The sequence below is a fragment of the Bactrocera neohumeralis genome, unplaced genomic scaffold (assembly GCF_024586455.1).
Source record: "Bactrocera neohumeralis isolate Rockhampton unplaced genomic scaffold, APGP_CSIRO_Bneo_wtdbg2-racon-allhic-juicebox.fasta_v2 cluster11, whole genome shotgun sequence".
Taxonomy (NCBI): domain Eukaryota; kingdom Metazoa; phylum Arthropoda; class Insecta; order Diptera; family Tephritidae; genus Bactrocera; species Bactrocera neohumeralis.
The window spans coordinates 5,963,227-5,989,958 of NW_026089624.1; the positions used below are offsets into that span (position 1 = coordinate 5,963,227).

The following is a 26,732-nucleotide window of genomic DNA, read 5'->3' on the forward strand; positions in this document are numbered from 1 at the left end:
TAATCTAATGGATTGGAAAAATAGATAATAGTGGTTCGCGAGTTATGTTAAACTACGTTTTTGCCAAAATGTTACAACTAAGCGAAAAAACATCAATATAAGGAAAAAATTTAACAGGTCATAAAAAAACTGACACATACGAACGCCAAACCCTTTGAGGGTTTTACTATACTGACCTAGTACCATCATCCTGACTTAGAATTTCTCACCCCCCAGACAATAATCCCAAAAAATGTTCCACAGTGTAATTGGTAACTCATTAGCATTTTGGGGGTAATATTATCATGTCTCGGCGACTTTTTTGGATTAAGTTCTATTATGACTCCAATAATTTCAGAAGGTGAAGTTTAAAAAAACTCGAGCAACTTTTTAGCTGTGTTGGGTTAGATTGGCAGTTTAAAATTGCTTCTGGCAAATTATGTTGAAATATCTTTTCAAGATGATTTTCAAAACAATTGGCCTTTTCCTCGTCACTTCGAGCCCAATTTCCACCCAAGTCTCGTATAAGCATTTTGGAGTCAGTTGGTGGCTTCATGGACTTTTGGGCTTAGCACGCCTTTTTTCATTTACAAGCTTTTATATTTCTCTATTAGTGATTATTCTGGGACCAAGCGGTTTATAGTTTTTGTTTGGTGTAGCTAAGACAGCTGCGTTAGTTATAATATCATTCAGTTCTCTTATGCTTTCGTCAATATCTCCTCCTGTGTTTATTTTGAACTCAACATTAATGTGGCTACTCACGTATTTTTTATATTCTAGCCAATTCGTTTTCTAAGATGTTAGACCCACTTTTGGATCAACGAATATGAGTTGTTCATATCACTTTATTAATACAGGAGAGTGATCAGAAAATAGATCAGTACATGTATCAGCTGTTATGTGCGATTTATCTATATTTTTTATTATAGCAAAATCAATTAAATCTGGTATTCTGTTAAGATCACTAGGTCAATATGTCGAATTACCAGGAGATATTATTTCAGGGTTATTGTGCCTATTTATAACAGTTTGATACAGATGTCATCCTTTCGGATTAATTAGTCGTGAGTCCCAATACATGCGTTTTGCATTGTAATCTCCACAGCGTTCCAAAAAACTCTTTAAATTGGTTGTATGTAATTCTAAACCGAGGTGGGCAGTATATTGCTTTCCATATACAAATACTCAATACGCTCGTTTTTTACATGGAAAAGTTTGCAACATTTGGTTTTGTGCTTTGATTATCTATTGAATCATATTTTACATTGTAAATATAAATTGTGTTATACATTGGTAGAAAATCATAGTTTCAACGCTTCCATTTGGTTGGTTATGGGGCAATTGCATCTGTGTAGTGTTGCTTTTCACCACGTTTGCATTGCTTCCTTGCATAGTACTGTCTTTAAGATTTACTAGTGTTAAAATATGGACAAGGACTTCAATAATTCGTTAGGAGGAATATTTAACATTTGGTTACAACGTGCTTGAATTCCGACAGACAATTCGTTCGTTTTGAAATCTTTATGTACGGGGCAACTCCTATAGTTTGCAGTTAGGGTTGCCAGATAGAAAGTCGTTATTAACTGGACAAGATAAAAAAAAAATGGACTTGTCTGGACACCGCGAAGAAATTAAATAAGTCAATTATTTAAAAAAAAAATTTATCATATTAAAAAAAAATATATATAAATTTATATTAATAAGTACGTATAGGTATAATACATATTTCAAAATGTATATTTGTTATTACTTTTTAAAGCCTTTGCCAATTTTATGCCTTTTTCTGTATTTAAAAGTTTTATAAATTCATTACAATTTTCAGATAAATTTTGTCTTATTAAAAGCTCTACTTTTATTAGATCTATAAGCATTTTGTTCCTTTCTTTCGAAAATAAATTATTAACTAAACTAAATATTTTTTCACAAAAAGCGTTGCTATTTGGTATGGAAAATATAAATGAAATAATTTTTTTCATATTTTTCATTTCAATTTCATTGTATTTTGAAAAAAAATTAGACTGTCGTAAATATTACGTAAGGAGCAATATTCAGTATATAACTCATCACAATTAATATCGTTACATATATTTAAGTTTGATATCACATCATTTAATTCAATCCACGTGCATAATTTTGTTTTGATGCAAAACAAAGATAACTGTTTCATAATTGAATTCTCGCCGTAATCGTACTTAGCTTCTAAGTAGTTTAATGTTTTTGTTAGGAATAATTCCGCTTGTTGTTTAAATTCATCTTTGTCATCTGGGTTCATTTTGCGCATCAATGTATTTACCTTATTCCCAAAAAAATTATCAGGCCTATTCTTAATTTTTCCATTACTGTGTCGACTTCAACAATTGTACATGAATCAGATTCCAATACTTTGATTGCCACATGAAAATCGTGCAAAACATTTTGCGCAAAATATAAATATGCTTCCGAAATACCTTCTTCAAAGCATTCTTCGTTTTCATTCATTACATCAATATTCGAAACCCCTCTGGCAACAAAATCCCACGGCTCCCTGCGACAGTTTTCTTTTTTTTAAAGAAAATATCTTTTGATAGCCGGCCAATCCAGCAGTGATCTATCTATTGCTGGTAGGAGCGAAAGCCATCGTGTTGGCACGTGTCGGCGAAGCGATTTATACTCCATGTTGGTGAACTCGAAACACTCCTTTAACTTTTTTGTTTTGCACGATAAAGAACTAAACTCGTTAAAAATTTTGATAACAATATTTTCGATGTCAATTGATAAACAGCTTATTCCAACTTTTACACAATTGTTGATTACATGGCAATTGCAATTTGCTTTTAATATGTTCTTATTTTCAAGCAAAAGTTTTTGGTATACTGAATTGTTAATTCCATAATTAACCGCTGCATTATCTGCACTGAATGCAGATATTTGATCAATACTCAGATGAAAATTGTCATTTATTTGCTTGATTTTGTTATATACAATCGACTTGGAGTTATCGTCTTCATAAAAATCCAAGATCTTTTTACAAATACCACTTTTAGAATCAAAACATTGAACAGTATATGCAAAATATTTAACATTGCCAAAAGCTTGCTGCATCGTTTCCAATAGCAAAATAATAACACTTTTTTAAATCCAAAACTACTTGCTCTTGCGCAAATGGTCCTAAAACATTTCGTGCAATAGCAGAACTTTTTGTACGACCACAAGTTATTTTTGCTGCAATTTTACTATCGGGAAAAATACTTTTCTCAAGCTTACTATGGCAATCTAGGCTATTATAGCTCAATCCATTCTTAATATTGTGGAAAATGGTTAAAAGCTCAAGTTTCGCGATAAGTATTTCTTCAGTGTTTACTGATTCTCTTAACATAAATTTGCTCACGCTTCCAGAAATTTGGTTGGTCTTTACAATATTTTGATGTCTTTTTGTACGTGAATGTTTCTCCAATCCTCTGACGGCTTCATATTTAATTGTAATATCAGCCAAGCAGAATTTGCACAAAGCAGTGTACTCATCTTGTTTTTTAACCACGAAGCAAAGTTTGGCACAGGAATAAAGGGTTGTTAAACTTATTCCAGTGTGAGAGCGCCTCAAAATTAGCGTTTTTTATAACATTTTCCATTATGGCCAGATTGAACAAAATTACAATTTTTGGGCATTTAAATTCAAACACCCAACATTTAGTATGAATAAAAATTACTATATAGCGGTTATTTATTATATGGAGAAAATATTTAAATCTTTTTAAAGAATATTATAACAACTGACTTTCGTCCTTTCTATACCCAATAATAGGATTTAAGCTTGTTAGCTCTCAATCATTAAATGTTTTTAATAATTTTCCATTGAAAATATACTATGATGCTTCAAATTACAAAACCTTTCATCAAATACCATTAAATTTCACAAATTCATTTAATTTTCATTTTTATAAGTGGTCTTGAAGGATGCAACTAATCCCTCCGTTTACATATTTTTTGGTAAGATTTCAATCTGGCCATCGCTCGTTTCCAATTGCTAAACGTCAAAACCTACTGAACTCGATTAGCTGTCAAAGTTCAGTAGGTTTTGACGTTTAGCAATTGCTCTCTCACTTCCAGTGAGAGAGGAGTTAAAGATCTCTTTATCTCTGGTTTGGCATTTCTAGCCATCTTGATGAAAACGCAGTTAATCTCTTTTTATTTATTGGCTCTTCTTCATCCGACATTATCAACTGATGAAACCATATAAATAAATACTCATTTAATTAAAAATATAACTTAATCTTCAATTTCTGCTTACATTTTTTACAAAAGCGTTTTTCTTATTCACAAACAGCTGTTTAAGTGATGTCAAACGATCATTATGCATTGAACACTTAGACAACAGCAACTTCACGACGTAACGACAACAAATGTAATGGCAACGAAAGTAGTGACATGGCAATATTAAGTAGTTTAAATAAAGGAAAGTGATTATATATACGTATCTTAGTGTGTTTTATTTATGTTAAACATGGAAAACGCTGTTCCGAACCAGAAATGTGTAAGCCCAACCTACTTATATGAATATATTGATGCATTGAATGTACATATGACAATCTGAATATAGGTTGCATTCCCTTATTTCTGCGCCGGAACTGCAATTTCTTTATTTAACATATATATAACACACTTAATTACATGTATATAACAACTTTTCGTTATAGAAAGCACATAATATTGAGATTTTACTACTTTTATCACAGCATCCAAAACGTCCAAACACATTGAATGTATGTCTATTTACAAATAGATTGGATTCAGTTATTTCTGCGCCGGAACAACTTTTCCCCATCTTCCATAATTAAAACACACTTAGTTACGTATGTATAACCGCTTTTGTTTATTTATAGCACATAGTTGTGCTATTTTATTAATTTTGATTTAAAACGCAACCGAAAGCAAAATGTCAACAAACTTCGAATTGTACGATTTACGTCACAGCGATCAGCTGTTCCTCATTTACTTTTTTCTCACTCGTAAATTGTCGTAAACTTTATTATTTCAGCCATGATAAGAACGTGTGTATTTCCAGTTTGAGAGATGCTGCTTGTCGCTCACTGTTGTCTAAGTGCTCAATGCATTATGTATTCCCACTGCGTTCGATAATTATCGATATTCTAACTCCAAATATACATTTTACAACACGTTGAGACACATGATAATGGAAATACCTAAAAAAACTTTTAAAAACAAGTCAATATAAAAATAATGAAAAAAGAAAAAACAAAAACAAATAAATCTGGACAAAGACTTCTTTGTCTGGACTCTGGACAGCAACACAAATGTCTGGACAATCCAGACAACCTGGCAACCCTATTTGCAGTGTTATTTCCCCCACAATTACTACATTTTTTATTTATATCCTCTCTTTTAGAAGTACAATTTGAAGTAAGATGTAGGTCACCACACACCACACAGACACTGCATAGGGTGAGTTGTACTGGGCCATTTCTTGTATGTGGTAACTCTGCGATGGAACATATCTTTTTAAGTATCTTTTTGTAAATGGGATGTGTTTCGTTTTTCTTAGGTTGGCTATAATTTGGCATAAATTCTATTTTGAACATTGGTTGCGGGACTTTGCCCCTGTTAAAAAGGTTTACCACTAATTTAAAACAAAAACCACATTTTTCCAGCGCTTCTTTAACATCATTTTAGTCTACCGAGGACTCTATACCTTTTATGACAACAACTAAGCCTTTTGATCTCTTCAGTTGCAAAGAGTAATATTTCTTGTTATTATTTGACAAGAATTTTACAACATAAAAGAAACTTTTTTCAGTGTATGTTTGAATTTTTGTTTCATCTATACCTTTTTTCCAGGCCACTATGTGAAAATTGTTTGTGCCTATTATATTGCTTAATTTTGAGACAAGCAAATTTCAGCTCCGCTCACGCAAATAGATTGGAGAGGGTTTGGCATTCACGACTCTGGCGGTACCCATTGCATCGTCGTTAGGCTCACGTCGTTGTTCATCTTACTACATGTACATTTTGAGTAGCAACAACCACACAATGGCCGGCATGTACACAAAACAACGCAGTTGTCCATTTTGTATGTACACAATTTCGTTGTGGCCATACTAATTCCTTTTACTTTAATGTTATTTTAATATTTTGTTCAAAGTGAAATTTTTTATGCAAAAAATAAGTAAATAGGTCAATATTTTTGCTTTAAATTATCAATTGTTATTACAAATGATATAATAGAGCTATAATATAGCTATTTTATGCTTTTATTTGTAAAATAACGTCAAGTTTGTTAGAGCTGTGAATAATTTTACATTTTACATATTAGTGGCATCACCACTCTACCTCCTCTTTCTATCTTCCATTCTACTGTCAACTCTACTGTCGTCCTACTGTCGTTGGCAAAAATAGGAGGATATTGAAGTTAGCGAGAACGACAACTGTCGGCCTGCACTCGTGTAGTCGTGCAGCTGTCAAAATAACACTGCCCTTAAGAACGTGTGTATTTTAATATTTGACAGACGTAGTTTGCAGTCTGTCGCCGTCTATGTGTTCACCACATAAGTAAGGAAAATCTTTTGCCATTTAGGATTTCTGGCTTCGGGTGCTTAGTGGTTGCTGTCAGCGCATTTGTTGTCCGATTGCTGTTTATTGTTGTTTTTACTAATTCACTTGATCGCTGCGATAACTCATCATCGCCGTTACACTTTTTTCCAGACGTTGTTTTTGTTGGCTCGACAATGCTGAAGTAGGCATATACGAATGCCTACGGTTTTGCTGGTGAGGCTGCGAGGCACTCATTATTATTTGTTTTTATCTATTTGTTTCATGCACTATTTGTTTATGATAATTATTAACTAGTCTAAACCCGCGGCTCCCCTTGGCAAGGATATCATTTAGCGTGATAAGAATATAATGGAATAGTTAAATTGGCAACCTACATTTTTAATTGACTTCGTAAATCACTTAAGGAATGGTACATTCAGTCAGAGTCTTAAGTCTACAAGCAGGCAAAATAAAAATGTTTGTTTCAAAATACCTACAAAAATTATTCATTTATTGAATTCAAGCACTGCAGAAATCGTACGGCTTTGGCTGCTCTACAACACCCCCAAACAACTATGCACACTATCCCCAGACTTAAACCCAATCGAGCATTTATAGGCACTTTTGGAAAGAAAGATACGTAATCCCTCAATATCGAGTATACAGCAGCTCAAAAACGTAATATTAGAAGAGTGGTCTAAAATTACACCTCAGGAGACCAGCAAACTTGTAGTTTCAATGTAAAACGGTTGGCAGAGGTCCTAAAGCGCCGTGGATATCCAACTCGTTATTAAAAGGCAAAAAATTTTTTAATTTTACAATGTAATGCCTTCATATATTTAGTCCTTGTAGACTTTTGATCGCTTGTATTGTTACGTCGAAAGGGAAAAGTGCCGTTAACTCGTCTCTTTTGCGAACACGTACAATGAACTTGTCGCCAGCATTCTACATTCAATTCAGTATAAGAAAAATACAACTTGAATTCAAAAAATAAATAAATTTTTTAAATATTTCGAAACAAACATTTTTATATTGGCTGCTTATAGACTTATGATTCTGTCTGACATAAATACGTATGGTGTAACAACATCTTCACGTTGCTGCATCGTATATCGTTACACATACTATCTGTACTTGTATATATGTTTTTTGTTATAGTGAATAACAGTGCAGGAGTAGATCAGAAAAGAGCGCGTCCCACGCCCTATATCTAATGATATGGTAATGTTTTGTTCAACATTCTTTGAATGTAATTGCAAAATCGACGGATAAACCCAGACACTACACTTGAGAAAACACAGACTTGATCATTCTTTTTAAATATTGCATTGTTCTGTGTAATTCTTCAAAAATATATATTTGTCAGCTATTATGCACTCATCTCAAATTATGATACTACTTTTTCTTGTTAAAGGTTGGTACGCAGCTCTCAAGTAATTGCTCAAGAAAAAAAATACATTATTTCTCAAGTAATTTTGACAGCTGGTTACGCATTGTGAAAGATCCACATTAGAAGAGCAAGAGAGAATAAACAAAGAAAACAAACTTTGTGCGTAATATGTATGTGTGTATGTGTGACACCCCCCCATCTATGAACGAGTCGGCATTTACGGCATTGCGAATTCACTAGCCGGCATTTACGAAAATTCTAACTTCAGTAAAACGCAATAAATAGCTCTATAATTGCGGAAGCAAGCTTAAAAAAAGACACCTTTTCGTCATTTCCACGAGGATTATTAAAACACTACAACGTTCGAATAACAGTGGTTGAATATATATTTTTTTTAAGTTCGAAGAATGAATTTGCTATCGATCGTCATTCTTTCAAAAGTCGGTTATCTCCTAATTTACTTTTATATGTGCAATATTTATATTCACAAGAAACTCGTTCTGTTTAAATTGACGAAGGAGATTATGATTAGCTTATCATATCGTATCATAAACTATGTCAACCTTCAAACCCATTCAAGAGATGTTCAGGATTCCAGCTAACAGAAGTAATATTACAATAGAATCTATACAATTTGTTGTGCAATTGGAACCTAAGTTCTTCAGTGAAGATCTAGATTGTATTTTTGCTGAAACACAAACACACAATCGTTATAATTCATGTAAAGAGTGTAAATCTTTCGATGACATTTCTATAGTAGGGTACAAATTGAGAAAGGTCATTCCTTCTGCGTACGAAATTGTTCATTACATAATGACTGCTCCTGTCACGTCAGCTTCATGTGAACGTTCTTTTAGTAAATTGAAATTTGTTTTCAACGATTTGCGTACAACAATGGGGGATGAACGTTTGAATTTTTTGATGCTGCTTTCTTCTTCAAAGGATAAAGTAGACGAAATCGATCTGCGCGATGTTGTTGGAAAATGGTCAATGTTGAAACATCGCAGAGTGAAAATATAACTCAGAAATTTATATTTTTTGCAATTCAATTTCTTAAGAAAATCTTGTTTTTTCCCGCGTAACACGTCGCTGAACAATATATGTACTTTATGTATATTAAGAGAAACATATTAAATGATGATTATACTAATATGTACAATACTTATTTGAGAATAAAATAATGAAATATGCTATTATGTTGTCAAACTTCTCCGCAATACCTTATCAGAAATGAAGATATCCTTATTTTATATATATTTATAAACATATACATTAAATCGGCAAATTCTAGAAATGAGTCGGCATTTCAAAGGGACTCACCCTCCCTTCATTATCTGGATCCTCGCGACGCCCCTGAATGTTGTTGAGGATTGGTAGGTTTTATACAACATTTCAAAATGGAATATACTTCATAATAATGATTTAGGATGAATTTGACGATTACTTCGATTTTCCTTCAAGAAACAATTGTTGATTTGATGTTTCTTCGCAAAACCAGGTTTGCCATATTCACATTTTACTGAAAAAAAGTATTAAAAATTAGTACTAGATTTCTTGAGAGCTGCGTACTAGCACAAGTAAATTTATCGCAGGAAAGTTTCTTGACCGTTTCTTAAGCGTTTTTTTATATGAAGTTTTTACGTTTCTTGAGAGCTGCGTACTAAGCTTAAGTTACAACTATCACTATAATTCATATATTATACTCGTATATGTGTATGTAAACAAAAACCACTGTACCCTGCTGTGTGATGTTATTTTGTATTTTTGAAGCAAAAAAATATTGAAATGATTCTTACATGAATATTGAATACATGCTTATGTTTTGAAATTTATATTTTTTTGTTTATGAATTGTTCTGGCTTTCAACATAAAACGATAGAAAGTAGCCTATGCCCGTCCCGAGGTTCCAAGCTACCTCATCACCAATTTTTAGTCAGCCATTCTTGAGTTATAAATATATACATAAATTGCGAAATCGAGGGTCGCCGTTAGGACCTTCTCCAGTACTAAAGGAATACCCGTGCAAATTTTCACGTCTTTCCGTGCTGTGGTTCGGGCGTACTGCGCGGACATACAAAAAAAGGCGTTTCACGGCACGTCCCTGCACCTTAAACACTTTTTGCATCAGGAACAGGAATCGTCAAACAATGAAGTTGAACCCTTTCTTTACTTTAATCAGGGGTGTTGTAAAACACAATATGGTCCAATTGGTGGTAAATATTTTAAAAGTTTTGTTTTTAAATCTACTTTAACAAAAAATAGGGCGGATGCAGTTAAAAACATCATGCACTTGCACGTTTTTATCATATTAAAAATAAACTTTCCTTCATTTATTTACAAATTTCCATTGATGTTTTTTTCATCAGTAAAACCGGCGCAGTTGATTGGGGAAAAAAACATGAAAAACCGAACAATAAAAAATTACGGCAAGATTATACACGATATACATATATGGCATCAGTGTTTTAAATTCGAATGGTGATCGTTTTGAAATATCGATACTCTCGATATTCGATTTCGAACGACAAAAATCAGAAATACATAATGGAAAAATTTATCATTTACTAGCTGTTACCTTGTACGTTTCGCTACACCTAAATCGATTAAAACTCTTAAGGGTTTTTTCTTTGTGTTTTATATATTGTTGTAAAACTGTTACTTATTTATAAAATATTTATAAAACATATTGGTATACAACATTTTTGGTTTTTCCACCTGGCGCGTAAATGAATAAGCACCTTGGTGTTCCCACTCTCGAGCATGCGACGAACAATTGGCCGTGGGAGAAGCACGGTTCTTCCAAATTGACGCCGCACACTTGAAACGTTTGCCCTTGCGATTTGTTGATGGTCATCGCAAAGGCAAGACGTACTGGGAACTGCAAGCGCTTAAATTCAAACGGCATGTCCGTTGGAATCATGGGAACGCGTGGTAAGAGTACAACTTCACCTGCTGCCTTGCCATTTAGTATTGTTGCTTCAATCAAATTTGGCCACAATTTTTTGACTGAAAGTCTTGTGCCATTACACAAAGTCGGTAGCTTCAGATTTCGTAGAAGTATAATGGGTGAACCGACTTTCAGGACCAAACGATGCGGTGGCAGACCGGGGGGATCCAAAGAATTCAAGAATTCAGTTGGATAATTGACTGCTTCATCTTGATTTAAAACGCTATCAATCGATGTACATATATGTTGTAGCTTCTGTTGGCAGTTTTTCTTGAATGGCAAAATTGATTTCGTTGACGTGTACATTTTTCGGTGCCAATATTGCGCGTTCACTTAAATAATCGTGGCGTTGATAGTGTTGAACAATATTCGGAAATACACTTTCAATCAATTCTTCTTTCGATTGTAAAAGTGTACAAAAGTTGTTCGGCAATGTGATCAAACCGGTATCATCGATTGGTATTTTGCCTTCGCCAATGTCCAAAAACTGCTTCGAAAACGCCGCTGCGGATCGATCATTTTGCAATTGGACTCGCATGTTGATGGTAAGAGTCAGCCTTTGAACATGTCTCCACAAAACTGACGATTTTAAACATACGTTTATTTCGTCGGCAGGAGTTGATCGAGGAATGACTGACAAAGTTTGCCGAAAATCGCCGGATAATAAGACTAATGCTCCGCCAAAAATTTGTTGCTTTTGGCGTAAATCTTGCTTTGTTCTATTGAATGCTTCTAATGACTTTTTGTTAGCCATTGGGCACTCATCCCATAGAACTATTCCAGCTCCTCGCAAAACTTTTACCATTGTTGAATTCCTCGATATGTTGCACGTTGGTGTTTCAACGACTTGGATGTTCAACGGTAATTTCAACGCAGAATGTGCTGTTCGGCCGCCATCTGTACCACCGGGCGCATCAAGAAAGTAGAATCCACCGGCGTTATTGTCAACCGCTCGTATAATCTTATCATAAGCATTTTTCTGCTGAATATTCAATTTGGTAATGTTAGCTTGTATGAAAGCACGCAATTCATTGCAATCGTATTGTTGTTCACGTTGAAGCTCATGGTCAATGACTGGGCGCAGTTATGCCAAGTTGCGCTAATGCCTTATTCGCAATTGTAAGGCACAGATCTTCAACCAATATCAAAGCAGAATTATACATTTGTAATGTATGTATATAGCAAGTCTGCGTCCGATGCTCGATTACGCGCCAAAATTAATAAGTCCTCAGTCATGCAGTCTTTGTACTTATTCGACAGTTATTGCGGATTTGACGGAAGGCATGTAGATATTATTATGGCGAATAGTACGCGTATTTGTTTTGGATGAGATGTGAGTGATGCGTCATGAAGTGCGGTGTCCCAATGCATATCATCTTCTAACAAATGCAATCGCTGACATGCTTCACGATACGTCGCACACAACTGACCGTCAACAGTTTTCAAATCATCAAATGATCTTGGTCCGCTCACGTTGACTAATAGCAGACGCAAATAAAAACATTCGGCGTTGTTCGGATGGATGGTGTAAATGCGTCTTATGGCATCGGTTTTACGGACATTTGGATAACCGTCAACACGCTCCCCTTGCTTTCGTCGTTGAAATGTTTTCGATGATGGATTCCAAGTGAAATATTGTGGTATTTCGGAATATAGCAATGTTCTTGCAAATTCATCGTTTTCACACAACTCGAACAAGGTAGTTAGTGTTGTCCCCGGTGGTCGTGCTAGAGATTGCATATTTGAAGTACATAAATAAAAATGGAAAAATTAACCTAAAACTACATCTTAAACTATGTATTTTACCCACACACGCATATGCAATAAGACCCACCAACAGTGTATTTGCGAACCGCATGGAAGCACTTACGAAACAATAACAATACTCACTTGCTTTATGTGTGTTGCACGGTCAGCAGAAAAACACAAAATCGGTTCGAATAAATGTAGCAAATCGATGGAATTAAATCTGGAAAAACACACAATGTTGAAACACTTTTTTTTACACACACCGCGCATTTTCAAGCGACAATCGAACCGCATGGCATCACATATGAAACAACAACAGTACTCACTTGCTTTGTGTTGTACGCAGAATGTTAATCACCTTGAAATCTGAGAAAAATTCACACAATGTTGAAACATTTTTTTTGATACACTCAGTGCATTCGGAACATTTACGTTCTGTATGTCTTGTTAGCTTGACAGTCATCCATAGACAGAACGAATGACACGCAAAAACGATCAACATGCGATGTCAATGTTTTTTATTAATTGTAAACATCCGCCAGTTGTTTGTTTTGTTTTTTTACAAAACGTGCAATGATACACACATTAAATTTCTTATGTGCACCCTCCAAACAGACCCCAATCACCCCTGAAAATGTCATTGAAATCGGGCAAGCCGTCTAGGAGGAGTATGCGAACAGGAAGTTTTGCCACTTAATTTTATATATATAGATTACTACTTGTCCCTAAAAACTTAGGGCTAAGATCAGTGACTCCATCTCTAGAGAGTTCAAGGTGACATCGGGTGTACCAGAAGGGTCACACTTAGGGCCTCTACTCCTCTGTATCTTTGTTAATGATATTGGAGCGGAATTTACATCTCGGTACTCACTCTTCGCTGATGATTCGAAAATCTATAGGTGCATTGAGAACATCGGTGACACGTATGCACTTCAAGAGGATATGAACAAGCTGGTGAGATGGTGTGAGTTTAATAAATTGAAGCTTAACGTGGGAAAATGTTGAATCATTAAATATAGCCGTAAATCTGAAGTTAATCAACACCTTTATTATATGGGTAAGGATATAGTTAAACAAGTAGGGTCAATAAAAGATCTTAGAATACATATGGACAGTAAACTCACATTTGTTGGTCACATAAGTAATATTGTAGCCAAAGCCAATAAGATCCTAGGTAGCCTGTTGAGAACAAGTAAAGATTTTGAGAATGGTAGTACGCTGATTGGTCTGTTCAATGCACTAGTGAGGCCAATGCTGGAGTATGGATGTGTAGTCTGGGATCCAATCTATAGTTATCAAGTTGATAAATTGGAGTCAGTACAAAAAAAAGTTTAGCAGACACTTAAAATATCGTCACAATATGAGTAAAGACTCAAGAGGTGCAATTGATGCACTAGAATCTAGTAATCCCACACTGGCCAATTAGAAGAAAATATCTAACTTTCTGCACCGGACCTAATATCATTAATGGAGATTGGGATGTTCCAGAGTTGGTGGAAATATTTGAGCTCGTCGAGTACAAAGTAAACTTGCGAAAGTCAAGAGTTATTGAAGTACCAATAGTTAGATCGAGATACAACACTCGTGCACCGACCTATAGGATCGCGAATGTAATTAATGAGTATGCTGACCGTACGAATGTTTTCGACGTGTCTGCAGAGAAAATTAAAAGTGAGGCTGATATTCTGATAAATAAATAAATTAATAAATAAAGAAGTAATATTGCTTAAGGTTTTCTGATTCTGATCTTAACTACTTCTAACATTTGTTATTACTTTCTTCTCTTCAAAGTATTGTTATTTTTCGAAAATTTCTCTCTTAATACTCAACATGTAAAAGAAAAAATCTATGTATAATTGCTGAGCGCGTTAATAAATAAATAAGTAAATATAGTATAGTTTAGGTCCACCTTGAACTCTATTCTGCAAGCAAAAGAACTATGAACACCCCGTTGATGTTTGATGCGCGGCCGGAGGCCGCTAGTTCAGAAAGAAGTAGGACACAAAAGAACTATGAATTCCCGTGTGTTGGACCAATCGGGGTTATTTTTTTGAACATAAAAATTAAGTACGAATATCAAGAAACGAATTAAAACTGGTTCTGTAACATATTTCTCATTTTTGTGATTTCTCTTTTAGTCTCGAATATCGAGAGTATCGATATATCACTGCTTATATCAATAGTGCCCAATCGAATTTCATTTTATTTTATTTTATTACAAAAAACATAAAAATAGGGCATGCGGCCTATTTATTGTTTAAGTAGATTTAAAAACAAAAATTTTGAGATATTTCCAATAAAATTGGACCATGTTTTCAGAAAAGCCGTTCTGGTGATTATTTTCCAAAAAAAGAAGTAGGTGTCATGAATTCAGATATTATCGGTTCAAAATTCGGAACAGAAATTGTATCGGTTTTGGGTGTCACGGAAACCAACTTTATCAATTGTGCTGTTAAAAACAAAGCAAGAAGATAGTCACTGATAGATTTGAAAAGTAAAAAATCAATTTATTTTGTTGTTACGAATTAATTTGTTTTTATTTCTGTAGGGGAGAACATAAGATTAAACAACAAAATGTCATAAGTATTGATTTTAATTTGAATAATACAGACAATTTAAGAGTGTTTACAAAACGTAATTTAACGCTCAAATGCGTCTTTATGCAGTCGATAATATTATATAAAAAATGTAAATAAAGCATGCATATGAACATAAGTACAAGTAAATGCAAACTAAATTTCAAATGCGATTCCCTTGGTCAACCAAGTGCATAACTGTGATCTATTAAAATCTTACTTTTAATTTTTTTATTTTTTTTTCCAATAAAAATAAAGCTTAAAAAACGGAAATCATTAATATCAACATCATAGAATTGCTTCCAATTTTATTCATTAAATGTTCGAAAAGACGAAAATATAATCAGATTCTGGTTGGCTACAACTTAACCCTTCCTTTCTTGTTTGTTTTGCAGTTTTGTTATCGTCACGAGTTCTTACAGCAGCATTCTTCTTCATCTTAATTGGCGTAGACACCGCTTACGCTATTATAGCCGAGTTAACAACAGCGCGCCAGTCGTTTCTTCTTTTCGCTACGTGGTGCCAATTGGATATTCCAAGCGAAGCTAGGTCCTTCTCCACTTGGTCCTTCCAACGGAGTGGAGGTCTTCCTCTTTCTCTGCTTCCCCCGGCGGGTACTGCGTCGAATACTTTCAGAGCTGGAGTGTTTTCGTAAATCCGGACAACATGACCTAGCCAGCGTAGCCGCTGTCTTTTAATTCGCTGAACTATGTCAATGTCGTCGGGTTGAGGTCAAAATTCTGTTTTTTTGGAAATTCTGCATTCAGAATTCCGGAAGTCGGAACACCGGGAATCAAAGTTATGGAAGTCAATATTCTGGAATTCAAAGTTCTGGATAACGAAATTCTGAATGGCAAAATTCTGTAATTAGTGATTAAAAATGCGTGTTGATAACAAAAAAAGTGCGCATTTTGCCATTCTGTAATCATATGTTTTATTGCCTAGTAAGTAGTTTTTTACAATTGCATGATTGTATTTGTTATTGTTATTTCTTTGTTTGTTGTTGTTCATTTACTTTTTTGTACTACCATGATTGTATTTGTTATTGTTATTGCTTTTGTTTGTTGTTCTTCATTTACTTTTTTGTACTACCATAATGATTTAGTTTACTATGTACCTACATATACATACATATATGTACTGACTAAGCAATGTGTTACTGCAATTTCATTAATAAAAACGTGCTAAATATTTTTGTGAAATGATGGAAAATATAACTGTGGTGAAGTCCAATAAAGGAAAAGACATGTTAAACGTCGACGGCTATTTCTTCTATGTATTTGGAACGAAAAAATAAGAAAACATTTAACTGGACTTGTTCTGAACGAATTAAAAACAAATGTACCGTGCGTATTGTCACACAATTCGATGGCTGTGAACATGTTATACGAAAAAAAAAATAAGTGATATTTGTTAATAATGTTGTTTTTTGTCTTTCCGATTAACATGTTTGAATTTTGGAATCATTTTGGAGGTTATGTTTTGTTTATGTTATATTATTATGTATGTATAAGCAAATTTATATAAGATACACGATTTGGCTCAAATTTTGGGGAAAAAATTTCCAGAATTAATTCTGGAAAACGTTAATTCCGGAATTATGAAAAACCAGAATTTTGAAATGCAGCCAAAAAAAGCGAAGGAATTGCGAATCTCCGATTTCCAGAATTTTGTCGACCCAGAATTTTGATTCCGATTATTGCCTAGTAAGTAGTTTTTTACAATTGCATGATTGTATTTGTTATTGTTATTTCTTTGTTTGTTGTTGTTCATTTACTTTTTTGTACTACCATGATTGTATTTGTTATTGTTATTGCTTTTGTTTGTTGTTCTTCATTTACTTTTTTGTACTACCATAATGATTTAGTTTACTATGTACCTACATATACATACATATATGTACTGACTAAGCAATGTGTTACTGCAATTTCATTAATAAAAACGTGCTAAATATTTTTGTGAAATGATGGAAAATATAACTGTGGTGAAGTCCAATAAAGGAAAAGACATGTTAAATGTCGACGGCTATTTCTTCTATGTATTTGGAACGAAAAAATAAGAAAACATTTAACTGGACTTGTTCTGAACGAATTAAAAACAAATGTACCGTGCGTATTGTCACACAATTCGATGGCTGTGAACATGTTATACGAAAAAAAATAAATGATATTTGTTAATAATGTTGTTTTTTGTCTTTCCGATAAACATGTTTGAATTTTGGAATCATTTTGGAGGTTATGTTTTGTTTATGTTATATTATTATGTATGTATAAGCAAATTTATATAAGATACACGATTTGGCTCAAATTTTGGGGAAAAAATTTCCAGAATTAATTCTGGAAAACGTAAATTCCGGAATTATGAAAAACCAGAATTTTGAAATGCAGCCAAAAAAAGCGAAGGAATTGCGAATCTCCGATTTCCAGAATTTTGTCGACCCAGAATTTTGATTCCGGATTTGGACTTCAGAATTTTAATTTTAGAATTTTGGCCGTTTCCCAATGTCGTCGTATATCTCGTACAGCTCATCGTTCCATCGAATGCGATATTCGCCGTGGCCAATACGCAAAGGACCATGAATCCTTCGCAGAATTTTTCTCTCGAAAACTCGTAACGTCGACTCATCGGTTGTTGTCATCGTCCAGGCCTCTGCACCATATATCAGGACGGGAATTATGAGTGACTTATAGAGTTTGGTTTTTGTTCGTCGAGAGAGGACTTTGCTTCTCAATTGCCTACTCAGACCGAAGTAGCACCTGTTGGCAAGAGTTAGCCTCGGTTGGATTTCTAGGCTGACATTGTTGGTGGTGTTTACGCTGGTTCCAAGATAGACGAAATTATCTACGACTTCAATGTTATGACTGTCAACAGTGACGTGAGAGCCTAGTCGCGAGTGCGACGACTGTTTGTTTGATGACAGGAGATATTTCGTTTTGCCCTCGTTCACTGCCAGACCCATTTTGGGAGGATGGAGTCATGTGTAGAAGTTCACGCAAGTGAGGAAAGTTCTCTGATCGCCATTCACTTGGGAATGGCCAGAAACGATTCTTTTACATATGGCTCAAGCAGCTCACTACTTCCGGTCTTTGACCCAGTATCCTCTGGGTAGCCTAAGAACATCCGTTCGAAGGCGAGCTAATGTGAGAAGGCGAAATATCCCCTCCGCAGGGTTGTGCGCTGGGTTTGGGACCCGCCAGGTAAAAAATCTTACCAATGAAAATCAACAATCAGCCTTACAGCAGCATTGCCGTTATTTATTTGGTATACAAAATATGTGAGTGCATAATATAGGTATGAAGCTTTAACAATTGAAGTGTTTCCAACTTATGTGAATATTGTGTGTGTACAATCCATTTTAAGCACTTGATAGAACAAAGTAAAATATGTCTATCAATTCTACGGATTTTACTTGTACATTATTTAGTCATTAAAATACACCAGTGTGAGTCGTTTTGGTCAGATGAGCCTAGTATAAATCATTTAAATTCTATGTGGATATGGGACAACTCTAGAATCCACCTTACCATGCTATCCCAACTCTTAAATTTAGTAGTGATTCTATAAACGTGTTGGGCTACATGACGGCCCAAAGTGTTGGATCTCTTGACAAAATAGTTGGAACAATGAATTCGAATTTATGTTTTATTTTTAAACCTCGCCTTAATCTCCAATAAGTGTGGGCTACAAAAGACAACTTTGTATTCGAACAAGACAACGATCCAAAACATACGGCCAAAGATACATAATACTACATCACTGCAAAACAACTAGTATACAATTTTCCCATGTTCTCTACAATCTCCTGACCTTGATCCTATATAACTTCGCTGGGGTGTTCTGAGAAGAGAGATTGCTGAGGATAATTAAGACATTGGTGATCTAGTGTCAGAAAAATCATAATGCCACTCTAGTAGAAACCCTGATGATTATTGGTAAAAAGTTTGCCAACGAAGTTTGTAATATGCAAAAAGAAACGTCGGTGACCCTATAAAGACCCCAAAGAAGCTGCTCATTTGTCCAAACCGCCGATGGCTCATAAAATCTGATCAATTAAAATCAAGTTCTTTTATGGAAAACTTTTTTAATTCACCAAACATATTAATTTGGACACAGAATATATTTAAAGTCAATCAATTCTGTATAAGATTTGTCCTAAAATTCCGCTAATTGAAAAGCTCGAATGATTGCTACACCAGTCTGTCACGAAATAGGCCGCTTCTTTATTGAGTTTCTCATTAAATACATATTTGGTTAACGGATTGTAGCATATTGGTTTGTGTCCTTACTAATTATGCGCAGGACTGCATTTTAAAGAACTTAAATCGTGAACATCCTGCCCGGCTGAACCCTCGCGGTTCAGTAATTCTTCTGTAGGACCTATTAGGCGGCATAACTTCTGCAGCGGTCGCTGACACCGCTACTTAATAGGAAGTCCATTTGATGATGTCTGGTTGGTATTGTACTCTATTGTCACGGTACGCACCAACCCATCACTGCCCGGGTGAACGTCAATCACCCGTCCCATACGTCAAACCGATGGTGGCAAATTTTCACCACGTATAAGAACTACATCTCCACGCTGAACATTGGGTACCGATCTAGTCCATTTGTTCCGGGTCTGAAGAGTGTTTAGATATTCGGATTGCCAGCGGCTCGAAAAATGCTCCAACATTTTCTGGAGGCGTTGCCAATATCGAAGACGATTTTCTGGAGCTTCAGGCAATTGAGGATCTGGACGACAATTGAGTGGTCGTCCGATCAGGAAGCCACCCGGTGTTAGAGCTATCCCTCCTTCTCGAATTTCGACACGCCTCGATGCAAGTCAGGAGAGTAGACAATTCAGTGTAACGCAACGTCTGGCTGCCCACTATCTTTAGCAGATGCTTTTTAGCTGAACGAACGAACTTCTGCCTCCCATAGACCACCGTGATGAGGTGCGGAAGGTGTTATGAACTTCCAACATGTACCTTCAGCTGCCAGATGTTGTTGAGCATGTGCTGTTACCCAAGCCTTAAAGTCTTATTGCATTTGACGATTAGCCCCTACAAATTGTGTTCCATTATCACTGTATAAGGTGGTACAGATACCCCGTCGACTAATAAAACGATCATAAACATCTATAAATGCCTGTGTATTCAAGTCCTCTGCCAGCTCAATGTGAACCGCTCGTGACGCCATACAAATAAATATGGCAGCATAGGTTTTTGTAGTCGGGGTAGCACACGTACATGGAATGGCCCGCAGTAATCCAAGCCACTACGAGAGAATGGTGGGGCCACTAGTACACGTTCTTTCGGGAGCGAAGCCATTTGTTGACGTATAATTTGAAGATGCCTACGACATGTAGTGCAGGCCCAGATGAAAGACTTTACTTGCGCCCGTGCGCCTATAAGCCAGAAACGTTGTCAAAGGAACTGAAGCATTGGTTGTATACCACCATGTAAGCAACGTGTATGAGCATCGGCGACTAGTAAATAAGCCAGAGCCCCACGCGGAATTATAGTTTGATGTCGCTGATCTTCACTTAAGTCGGAGTTTGCGAGTCGACCACCTACTCTCAGTATGCCGTCTGCATCCAAGAAAGGATTAAGTGCTAAGATTTCACTGCGACCCGCAATTCTGGAGTGCAATTCAAGAGCCTTAATTTCTTGTTTAAAATGATTACCTTGTGCTTGTCGAATATGCAGAAGTAAAGCCCAGCGCTGATCTGCGACAGAAACTATATCGTTCCTGTAACCGCGATATTTCGGTAACCATCGCCTTAACCAAACAGTGGTGTTAAGTAAACGACTCAATTTGCTAAATTTCTCTATGAGAGGTATCCTGTTGTCTTTCGTGGATGTCATAATCCACTGGTAATTAGCTCTAGAAACGAAGATGGATACCACACGAGATTCAGCAATGGAGAGGTGCTCCTCCTCCTCCGTCAAAGAAGGTAAGCGCATATCCCCCACGCTTTGGTGAATGCACGTCGGTCCGGTCCACCAAAGGTGATGATCTGCTAAGACGGCGGGAGATAGGCCTCTGCTTGCACAGTCGGCTGGATTTGATTCCGAGCGAATGTGCTTCCAAGCGTTAATGTCTGAATTGGCTTGGATGTAAGCTACCCGATTGGATACATATTGTTTGAACGTGGATGGTGGCTTGCGTATCCAGCATAAAACAATAGTGGAATCACTCCAATATGCACATGGGGCTTCCTGTAGGCCTAAGGCTTGACGTACGTTGTCCATCACCTTGGTTAGAAGATGAGCACCACACAGTTCGAGGCGTGGTATCGTCACATCCTTAATTGGTGCTATCTCCGTCTTCGCTGAAACAAGAGCTGTGCGTGATGTACCACCTTTATCGATCGTTTGAACATATATTACTGCTGCATACGCTTTACAACTAGCATCGCAAAAGCCACGTAAATGCACCAAAGAGCCCACTCGTATACCTAGCCAACGAGGAATACGAAGTCGTGTAATATCTTGCAAACTGTTGCGAAATAAGACCTAAGTAAAGTGTCTAGTCGTTGTTCGTTGACGCATTTCGCAAAAAAAGATGTGTGTAAAGTGGAGTGAGCAGAACTTGTGACTGGTCCAAATACTACCCAACCAAGACGCGTTTTTAAAGCGCAAAGTTGCTCTGGAGAACCCTGGATGAAACCCTCCTGAAAGAGACCCTTTAGTACGTCAGCACCAAGTAGCAGATCCACCGGACTTGGGGTGGCAAACGTTGGGTCAGCTAGTGGTAAATCTTTTAAATGGCTCCAAGCTTCTGCGTCTATTTGCGTATCTGGCGTTACTGAGGTTATTGCCGGGACGACATAAGCCTCGAGTTTGAAGTTAATGTTGTTGCCAAAGGCAGCCTGCATCTGTACTGTAATATGACCCTTACTGCAGACTGCAGCGCTAGAACCAACTCCTTCAATTCGTATCTCCCCTGGACGCCTACGAAGACACATACGTTTTGTGGTAGCATCGGTAATCAGACTCACCTGAGAGCCCAGGCCGCAGAGAGCACGACACGCGAATTTTCCTCCATTGTGATCAGTCAGGATGACCTTCGCAGTCGCTAGTAAAATAGTCCGGTCTCCATTAATGAGAAATGACCGGACCTTCCTCAAAAGTCACTGCTGTCGTGGGTATACCTGTGGCACCTGTGTTGAAGGTGTGTCCACGGATATATTCCGATCGATTATGTGACTGTTGGTGTCTTCCTCCGTAGCCGGTGAATTATTCGCAACGTTGCTTTTGCAGAGCATCGTATGATGGCGATGATGACACCTTAAGCAATCCCGTGATGTACAATCACGAGATCCCTGATCACTTCCAAGGCAGTTAAAACATAATGAAAGCCGCTTAACTCTATCCCACCGTTCCGGTATGGAAAGATTAACGAACCGTTGACACTTGTGTATTCGGTGTCCATTAGCGCAAAGTTGGCAAAAACCGTAACCCCTTTCACTGAATGTAACGGCTGAGATGAGTTTACCGTTGCAACGTTAGCTTTAACGGGACGGGTTGGTCTCTGATAAAGAGTTGATGTACTGTTCATAGCTCCTTGAGGCAAATTGTTGGCACGCTTCTCAATAAATGTCAAAAAATCCTGAGACATTGGTATGTTGTTCGCCTGAAGGCTCATCCCCCACTCATACCTGATGATTGTGGGCAATTTAGGTAGCAAAAGTGGCACCAAGAGGGCGTCCCAAAGATTTACCGGAAGACCCATAACGCTTAAAGCTCGTATCACATTTTGGAAGGTGTCAACTAGTCGAAGCAAGCCCTTCTGCGATTCGGTGAGTTGGTTGGGCAAATTCAGTATATGCTGCACGTGGGACTCCACTAACAAACGTGGATTATCAAACCGCCGTTTCATCTCCTGCCACATGTCCTCATAGCCGCCTGTATAAAGTCCACCGACCAATGGTACGCTGTCTGCATTGACATGTTGGCGTAACTTGCTTAATTTGTAACTGGAATTCAGATCTTTCCGATTGTGAACTGGTGCCTCGAACAAATCTTTGAAAGGCAGACAATTCGCTGGATCACCATTGAAAACAGGAATCTAAATTAGATCTAATCACATGTCCAATTGATTCGCCACGCAAATACCACCTTCACCAGCGCCACATATACGACGTAGTCGAATACATATTTGCGTGTAGAGTAACTCCGTAGCAGCCAAGAAGTCGTCATGTGCGGTCAATTCGCTGGATTGTGCTGAAGAGACCAGGTCCGTATGATACTCCATAAACCTTTCAAAATGTTTGTCCAACTGTGCGCGAATCACATCGCACTCAATACTGTCCGGATCGTAATTAGCTGCTTCAGTGATTTCGCCAATGCGCACAATTGCGGGATGCGCTGAAGTACGTAGATTCAAACTAGCCATCATTAAAATCTGTACATTAAAACAGGATCGAAAAGTTCCTCACAGGAGGCACCAAAAAGATGTATAAGATTTGTCCTAAAATTCCGCTAATTGAAAAGCTCGTATGATTGCTACACCAGTCTGTCACGAAATAGGCCGCTTCTTTATTGAGTTTCTCATTAAATAAATATTTTGTTAACAAATTGTAGCATCACGCCACATGATACATATCTACATACATACATATAGGTATGTCTATAGTTGAAATATGGTAAAATTACATTTACATTCACTAGCTAGAGTGAAACTACTAGTCTACGAATACAACGCTAAAAAGGGGATACAATTATATTGATCATTCAGCATTCAGCAATCAGCTGACTGGTATTGGTTTGTACTTACTAATTATGCGCAGGACTGCATTTTAAAGAACCTAAATCTTGAACAAATTCCTTGTATGGAAATCCAATTATCATTCTCAATCTCCAATCCGAAATATTTCAGATAGGATCTGTATAGCATGTACTTAGCTGACCGAACAAAACCAAGTTCGTTTATGTATATAAAGTTTCTAGGTTTGGTGCAACAAAAATTGACTTTTCTGTTTTTGTAATTTTTACCATCTGGACAATTAAAACGGTGCTTACATGACGGTGAGGCTTGACGATTTGAGTTATTTTATCTATATTTTAAACAATCAGTCTCCCAGAGAGTGGTTCATCTTGGATATCAAAACAACAGACTGCGCGTGATATGCATTTGTGGCAGATTATCTGTGTTAAACTGACTGACTTTTGATAGATTAACCGTTTGATATTTTAATAAAGCCGAAAACACGGAAGCAGTTTTGAGTACACATGTTAAATATTGAATAAAAGTTATTTTGCACTATTTAATATAAAAAATTAGTGAAGTGTTAGTGGATATAAAAGTTAAAAATATAAGTGTAAAATTCATTATAAATCGGAGTAACACGCGTTTTAAATGGTTGAATTTTTGAACTTTAAATGCAAATGTCTCGAAAACCATAAGTCAGCGGCAACTATATTTTGTATATTTCCTTGATCTGGCGGCCCGCCTTGCAATGTATTAACATGCTTTGAATCAACTTCCTCCGAAGAGTAAGGGGCCGCATTTGATTTTAATAAATATTTATTTAATATTATGACTGTGAGTACTAGTTTGGCTATATCTATTTTTCTTAAATAATCTAAATGAGTTTATTTCACCATCAGAAATTAAACCATGAACCATTTTTCCATAATACAGAATATCACTGATTGCAGTAGTGATTGGGAACTTGATCAGTTTAGTTCTCAAACTTCTTGCACTTTGCTAATACATTTGTAAGTTATTTGACTTCTCTTTTGATGCCTGAAAGGAAGGTTTATTTACAATTCATTATCATTGATAAATCGAATAGTTTGGGTTAGTTCCCCACTTTACTAGGTTATTTAAATGTTTTTATTGCGATTTTGTTAAATAGTGCTAGATGATAGTAGATTATTCACAGATATCGGTTTATTCCTTAGCATCTCTAGGCGTTGATGTATCGAGTAGAAAAGGACAGGTTCAACAGTCTCACCAAGTTTTCTCAATCTAATATTCGACATTATATAGGGAACTCTTGCGATTAAATGCCTCCAATCTTTATACCATCATCTGCTAGACGTTCTGTCCCAAACGGCTGCTTGGATTCAGGTATGTTTTTACAATGATTATAGCTGCATTATTTTGTCTTTCGATCTCCACTGCACTGGCTATTTTCTCTTTTGTAACCAATGATTACATTTTTTGCAGCAAATTCTATAATTGTTAACCATAATTATTTTGTCATACTCAAAACATGCGTGTCTAATTGTTGCTTTTATCAGTCAACTCCGATCATCCCATAACTTAAGCTTTCACAGCCAAGCACTTTTTAAATCCGATAATGTTTACGTTTTTAAAACGATCCAGCAATGCATTGCTTTCTTTAAAATCCTAATTTTGACAAAAAAACAAAGCCTTTTCTATTAATATCTCTCTCCCATTGGGATTTCTACAAGTCGGCCCAAATAGTAATTTAAATAGTAATAGTAAAATGCTTCGTATTGCATTACGAATTAAGAAATAAAAAGTGTTAAAAGAAATTCATTTTATAAGGGAATAAATATTTCCCCTTTCGAAAATTACTACGAATTAAAGAAAAGATCAAATCTATGGAACGAATTAATGAAACTTTTTTTAGACAGTCCTTACAACATCAGTTTTTTTTTCAAATTATGGAGATTGGATTTCAGCTCGTCTTGTCATCCTGATCATTTAACTATATGTACATACATATGTAGGTCGATAAGTTTTAGGTGATACACACAACCCTTAGGTGAATGAAATTATTATACTCTGTAGCAACATGAAGCAAGAATATACAAAGTAAAGAAGATGTCATAAACGAGGAGAAGTATGTACAGATGACAAAACAAGATGCAAAATTATAGCGATGGGTCATTCTATTTGAAATGGAAAAAGAAGAAGAAGTGCCTAAAACAGACCAGTGCCATTTTAATGAAGACCTAAAATATTTGGATAATAGTTTGGAAATCAAAGGAAATCCCAAGATAGTTCAGAAAGTAAGCACAGGAATGAAAAAGGAAAGGTTGTGGAACACAAAAAAGGTACAATTCATTAATGATGAGACATTGCTATTACCCAAGAATAATTTCATATCTGTTGAGATATATGCAATATCTATTGAAAGCGATGAAAAAATTTAGAAACAGTGAGGCTAATTGTTTTTTTTATTATTTTATAGTGTACCTAGTATATAAAAATAAAATACTAACAACAATTCTGGTCTCAATAATTAGGAGAGAAACTTAAAAGCTAAATGTTAAGAAATACATTTGCTGCTACTGTTATTTTACTAGGCCGGAATACTTCTTGCGTTTCAACCGGATTTCTCGCCTAGCAGTTTTGATGAGTCTGGACGCTTCCTCATTGACGTGCTGTCTAAGCCCCAGTTCGTGAGACTTTGCTATTTTGGAGATTTCATCTACCACTGAATTCAGGCCTAGATCTCGGTGCAAGTCAGCAGATCTAATGTACCAAGGAGCATTGACTGAAGTACTTAGTACCTTACTTTGAAAGCGCTGAATGCTGGCAATACAGCTTTGACTTGAGCAACCCCACAGTTGGGCTCCGTAGGCCCAAACTGGCTTTAGAACTT

At 36.2% G+C, this 26,732-nt stretch overlaps 2 protein-coding genes across 9 annotated transcripts in view; both read right to left on the reverse strand.

Moving 5' to 3' along the window:
• LOC126765715 (craniofacial development protein 2-like) overlaps nucleotides 1-26,732 on the reverse strand; it is a 358,631-nt gene that overhangs the window by 154,917 nt on the left and 176,982 nt on the right. The gene's annotated exons all lie outside the window — the stretch shown is intronic.
• LOC126765740 (uncharacterized) overlaps nucleotides 1-26,732 on the reverse strand; it is a 113,416-nt gene that overhangs the window by 24,243 nt on the left and 62,441 nt on the right. Inside the window, exon 5 of one of the 8 annotated variants that reach the window (XR_007668538.1) lies at nucleotides 9,114-9,413. The exons of the other annotated variants lie outside the window; for them this stretch is intronic. The gene's annotated coding sequence lies outside the window, so the exon portion shown is untranslated. Of the gene's footprint in view, nucleotides 1-9,113; nucleotides 9,414-26,732 lie in introns of those variants that run through there. 8 annotated transcript variants of the gene reach the window in all.